Source organism: Anolis carolinensis, chromosome 5, assembly GCF_035594765.1.
Source record: "Anolis carolinensis isolate JA03-04 chromosome 5, rAnoCar3.1.pri, whole genome shotgun sequence".
In the NCBI taxonomy this organism is placed as follows: domain Eukaryota; kingdom Metazoa; phylum Chordata; class Lepidosauria; order Squamata; family Dactyloidae; genus Anolis; species Anolis carolinensis.
In genome coordinates this window covers 134693692-134700041 of record NC_085845.1, presented here as the reverse complement: position 1 = coordinate 134700041, position 6350 = coordinate 134693692, and the positions used below count along the sequence as shown (strand labels likewise).

The 6350-nt window shown below is 41.2% G+C and overlaps 1 pseudogene; it reads right to left on the bottom strand.

The window, feature by feature from the left end:
• Positions 1-930: 930 nt before the first annotated feature.
• Positions 931-1819, bottom strand: LOC100567074 (protein NipSnap homolog 3A-like; annotated as a pseudogene).
• Positions 1820-6350: the final 4531 nt, after the last annotated feature.

The following is a 6350-nucleotide window of genomic DNA, read 5'->3' as shown; positions in this document are numbered from 1 at the left end:
TGTGAAATTTCAGATAATTAAATTTGGGACCTGTCATATGGTGTCAGAATAATAACCTGTCTGGCATAGATCAATATGATCTATCAGACAGTTTCTAGAAATTTTAGAATACAGATTTTTCTCAGTAATATTTTCATTATGTGGTATCAATAAAGTTGGTTGTCTCATGATCTACACTGAGCCACATGATTCTGGTGATTGGTTGACATAGGGAAGCAAATCACACAGCCTTTTACCTATTCACTTATTTATTTACAATATTTCTATCCCGCCGTTCTCTACACTGAATGGGACTCAAGGCAGCTTTACATATCGGCAGCTATTTGTTGCCTTAACAACAATACAAAATTAAAATGGACATTTAAAATAGAATAATAAAATACAATTAACACACTTAGAGGCATTTAAAAACCAATACAATCACAATTGATCGCATAATCCACAAGCATAAACTGGACCGTTCCTATAGTTATAACATGCCATTCCATATCTGTCTATTGCACAGGTTCTCCAAAGGTTTGGTCACAGAGCAATGTTTTTACTCAATTAATCAAGACTTTATTATGGTCCATGACCAGCACAGAAAGGGCACAAATGCCCTGGGATGGGGAAACACAGTTCCCTAGGGAGGCAATCATAAAAAAGATTAGAAAACAGTTATTTTTAAAAAAGAAAAAAAACAGTACTGTTTAAAGACATATTTAACAAAACAGTTATGGGACCGAGGGTGGGGGGGGGGGAATCTGATAGGAGGGGTCAAAATACTAAGGGGGCACTGGGGGAGAGGGAGAGACACATTACAAATCCAGAAACACCTCAGATGCAAGAGATTTTTTACTCTATTACAAAAGATCAGGAGGGCGGGGGTTGATTTAATGTCCCTGGGGAGGGAGTTCCATATTTTTAAAATTCCTTTTAAATTCCCTGTTATTATGTACAAAAAATATAACATTTTAGTGGTGAGAATGCAGTAGGCACCAGAAGGCAGGTCTGCTGAGCTTCCAAGAACTGAACATGTTCATGAACAGCAACGACTACTCTTGGATCTTTGTGTACATAGTGCCTTCTGGATGCCTGACTATCTGGGCTCTCATTCCACCAGAGTACATGAACTCTGTTAAGTTTTCCATATCTGTATGGAAGACGCCAATCAGCTTAGTGTATCCCATCTTCACATGAGCATAAATTGTCTTTTTAAAGGATTGTCCCCACATTGCTGGTCCACCAGGTTTCATGTGGAAGTTAACCAACTCATAGACTCCATCCTTTTCAGAGCTTCCAAGTTCACACCAAAGGAACTAGGTAGGCAATCTCATTGTCTTGTCTTTCTAACAAGGGAAACATTTGAGACAAACATTTTTCTTGCCAGGCTTGGTCTTTGGCTAACGCTGTCCGGACAGCAGTTTTTTGGGCAAAGCTTTCATACTTCCAAATATAGAATGTTTTCTCCAGTCCTCCCAACTCCAAAGTCCAGTAGCCAAGCATGGAAGAATGAGCTGTGTAGAAGTGGATGTTTTGACTAGTCAGATCCAGAAACTCTTCCATCTTGCTTGGCTTAACAATACAGAAATCATAGAATGTGCCATCATGTTGTCTGCGCCCAATAGCAAAAGATGATGAAACTGGGCAGGGATCTCCCACGCCGCCACCATGGTTCCCTTCAGCAAAGTCCTGGGGCCCAGCATGATCCCCTTTTCCGATCCCACATGGGATCCTTACTTATTGTTGGAAAGGCTGCCCGTCAACTCTGTTTTCATGTCTTAATGTAACTGGGTTTGGGTCTGATACTTCCGTTGTCATCTGCCCAACTCAGGAACATTCACCCAATACAATGCTCCAAGGGGACATCTCCCAGAGCAAAACATTAACTCCATCTACATTGACCATTTAATGCAGGCTGAAGGCAATTTCAAAGTGTCACAGCTATATAATGCATGATACAACAGCATGTTGTAGTGTACTTTAAGCCCTCTAAACCAAGACAAGCAAAGTTGGGTGAAAATTCCCCAAAAAAGCCCTTAATGCACACTAGAACATTCTGATATAAACCACATTGCAAGGCAAAATGAGGTCTACAAGAATTGAATTGATATGTACACAGCCAAAACACTTCACTGATGTGCACATATGAATTCTGGAAGAGGGATTTTTAAAAATGCAAATTCTCTAAATCTATCAAGCCATGGATTCTATGGATCCTGAAACCAGTTTGAGGCCAGCCTCTGCTCACCTGCTATATGCAAAACTTTGAAACTTGAATTTTTCACTACAGCACCTATGAAAGATTTTCTCCCTATCCTGCGAACTTTTATGCTCAGAAAAACTACACAAACTGTGTAGCTTAACTACAGCACCTTGCTGTGTAGACATGTAAAAACTAAAAGCATCATTGTTTGCATTTTTGAGCTCCTGGTGGCGCAATGGGTGCCAGCAGACTGCTGACTTGAAGGTTGGGTTGCTGACCTGAAGGTTGCCGATTCGAATCCAACCTGGGGAGAGTACAGATGAGCTTCCTCTATCAGCTCCAGCTCCATGCGAGGGCATGAGAGAAGTCTCCCACAAGGATGGTAAAACATAAAATATCTGTGTGTCCCCTGAGCAATGTCCCTGCAGACAACCAATTCTCTCACTCCAGAAGTGACTTGCAGTTTCTCAAGTCGTTGCTGACACACACACACAAAAAATCTTTTTGATCAATCAGTGGGCTGACATTTCTCTTTTTCTAACACTTAGTGACAGTGTTGGAGTCAGGAAATTGCACAGGACCAATGAGTGGGTAATTTGGCAAGATGTCTTCTCCTCTCCAGCCAAAAGCCAATTCAAGCTAGAGTGCAACACATGGTGCTGGCTTTTTCATGACCTGCTAATAAGCCTGTGGAAAAATGACTACATGATGAATTGATTAAAATGTGTGCCTTCTGTGTCACTCAAATTAGGAAATGGGACTTTAATAACACTGTGTGTAATTCTGCTAATGTGAGTAAGTCCCTGTACTGAAGTAGTTGGACGTTTTTGTTTGGCATGGCATATCTGCGTTCAATTCAAGGTTGAAAATGTGGATTGTATGTTCAGATGAGTGGTTATCTGTGCATTTGATTACAAATTTAGTTTGGGGGTGCATTCAGTCATGCAACATTGCTATTCAACACATAGGTTGCATAGCACAACCGATTCATAGCTCTTCATGTGGAGATTTACACTGCTCAATCCAATTTAGTATCTTGGACAAATGCCAATGCTGTGATTCATTTTTTTGTTATGAAACAGATCACTTTAGTTGACACAAACCAAACCAATGTCATCAACATATTATATCATCAGACAATGATGTTTGCTGTAAAAGATAAAGGTTTCCCCTGACGTTAAGTCCAGTCATGGCTGACTCTGGGGGTTGGTGCTCATCTCCATTTCTAAGCCGAAGAGCCGGCGTTGTCCGTAGACACCTCCAAGATCATGTGGCCGGCATGACTGCATGGAGCGCCGTTACCATCCCGCCGAAGCGGTACCTATTAATCTACTCACATTTGCATGTTTTCGAACTGCTAGGTTGGCAGGAGCTGGAGCTAACAGCAGCCACTCACGCTGCTCCTGGGGTTTGAACCTGGGACCTTTCGGTCTACAAGTTCAGCAGCTCAGTGCTTTAATGCACTTCGCCACTGGGGCTCCTTGATGTCTGCTGTATCTGCTTTAAATTAGTGTTTAAATTGGGCTGGGCTGTGACGCAGGCTGGAAAGCAAGCCAGCTGCAACAAATCACTCTGATCAAGAGGTCATGAGTTAGAGGCCAGCCCGTGCCTACGTCTTGTCTCTGTCTCTGTTCTATGTTATGGCACTGAATGTTTGCCTTTATATGTGCAATGTGATCCGCCCTGAGTCCCCTTCGGGGTGAGAAGGGCGGAATATAAATGCTGTAAATAAATAATAAATAAATAAATTTAAATACAGTACATCCTCAGAAATGTATATATGCTAACATGGAAATTTTTGCATTACTTTTTCAATGTTGGAGAAATGGAATTAACAGAGAAACTTTAAGTAAGTTTGCAACTTTCTGCTTTGACAATGCGAGCAGAGCATCGTTGTGTTAACGACAGCAATTTGAACACCTTACATAAAATGGTAATTTAAGATGAAATTTGTAACACAGATTAAATTGGTATTATAATATTTATTCTTTAATATAAATGCATCACACATCAAATAATAACCAGAGCTACTATTAGCTCAATGGGTTTTTTTGGGGTGGGGGATACACCTTGTATTGGTCAAGATAGCAGGAGCTTGGTCAACATTGTCAAAATCTCGGCTTAATTGCTGCATTTATGCTTTCTTTCAATAAAAGCTCTGAACGTGAGATAACACCCAAGAGTGGAAACATCTTTTGTTCTAATGAAAGGCAAACTAAAATTTTAACAACTTTCATAGTGATGATGATTATCACCAATGCACTATGTACATTAAATCAGATTTAATTTGTGTTAAAATGAAGGGGTGGGGGGGGGGAGAATTTACTGTTGAATCCTAATGGCTGTCATTTCCTCCTGTTACTTAAGAAGCATACTGTGCTGTCTTTTTTTGGGCAAGCACACTTTCCAGGTATTTTTGAGTTTTAAATCCATACAGATCCCATCTGTGGGGTTCAAATCAAAAAGACATATGAGTTCAGTCTAAGAGAGAAATATGAAAAACATGAACTGCCAGACTGCTCCATCATGGTGAAGGGGCAGGCTCTCAATTTGTTTTATGTGTAGATCTTAGTTGACAATATGTGTATCTAGTCAACAGACCACAACTGGCGCTCACCCCTGTAGTGCTATATAATTCTATTAGGACATTTGTACTAAGCATTTTAAACCATCTCATAGTTGTTAAACTGCTCATTGACTGAGGGAGACAGAATAGTTCCATTATGATTCCAAAGTAGTTTATCTGTTCACAGCCAGATGGTGCACAAATTGGACCATTCCAGGAGATACAGATGTTGTCAAGCCCTTTGTTTGTTAACATTCGGAACTGACACCCTTGCTGTGAATGCAACTTGTGAGGCTCCTCTTCCTGAAGCGTGAATTTGCCCATCAATATATTGAAGTCAGGTCATATCAAAGCACCCTGTTTTCCTCATTAGTGAATGAAATGAGAATCTTTTTTCATCACGCACACCCTGAGTGAGGAACCAGCCATAAAGCCTGTATAATAACAGGGGCTATAAGTGAGTAAATGCTTATTGGAAATTAGATTAGCTCTTGCTTCTTCCATGAATGCAAACCAAATTAGGCAGAAATGGCTTTGTAGAGCACTCTCCTCTTGGGTTTTGTTCTCATCTGCAGACATTTGTTCACCATGTGAAAACACTGAACAATAACACCAAATGGTCCAGGGTGAAAAATCAACATATTATTTTTGATCACTGACTGAAATGCACTGATCCATGTCTCTCATGTATTTTGTTTACTCTGACATTTAAAATCTTACAAAGAAGCTTCTGGATGTAATACGTTATGTTATACAGTAACATGGGAGTAATCATTTCTATATTAACCTGATTTATATTGGGAAGACAGGTAGACAAATGTCAGTGTGATGGAAGAAGCAAAGACCACCAGCACTGAAGCGATGCTCCTACGCCATCAAGTCTGCTGGACTGCCCACGTTGTCCGAATGCCTGATCACCATCTCCCAAACCAGTTAATATATTCCCAACACAAGAATAAAAAATGTAATGTTGGTGAACAGGAAAAGAGATTTAAAGATGGGGTTAAAGCCATCCTCAAAAACTGTGGCATAGACACCAAGAACTGGGAAGCCCTGGCCCTTGAGTGCTCTAACTGGAGGTCAGCTGTGACTAGCAGTGCTGCGGAATTCGAAGAGGCATGAATGGAGGGCTTAAGGAAGAAACATGTCAAGAGGAAAGCGTGTCAAGCCAACTGTGAATGGGACCGGCTTCTATCTGGAAACCGATGTTTTCGCTGCGGAAGAACATGCGGGTCAAGAATAGGCCTCCACAGCCTCCTATGCATCCGCCGCCAAGACACTACCAGAAGAGATGTTGTCAGAAAAACTCTGCTAGGCAGCTATTTCTCACTGAAAAAATAGCAGCAGTGGCTTCACAAGGGCAGGATACTCTGTTGGTCCACCTGGCCATGTGAACTACAATAGGGCTTCCTACACCAGCAGATGTGACCTACCATTGGTATGTCTGGAGGAGGCTACTCCAAAGTATTTTACATGATGCATACGGTTAGGTAGATCTGTAATTGGCTAAGAGAACGAACCCAAAGGGTGCTCACCAATGCGTCGTCTTCATCTTGGAAAGAAGTCACGAGTGAAGTGTCGCATGGTTCCGTCCTGGGC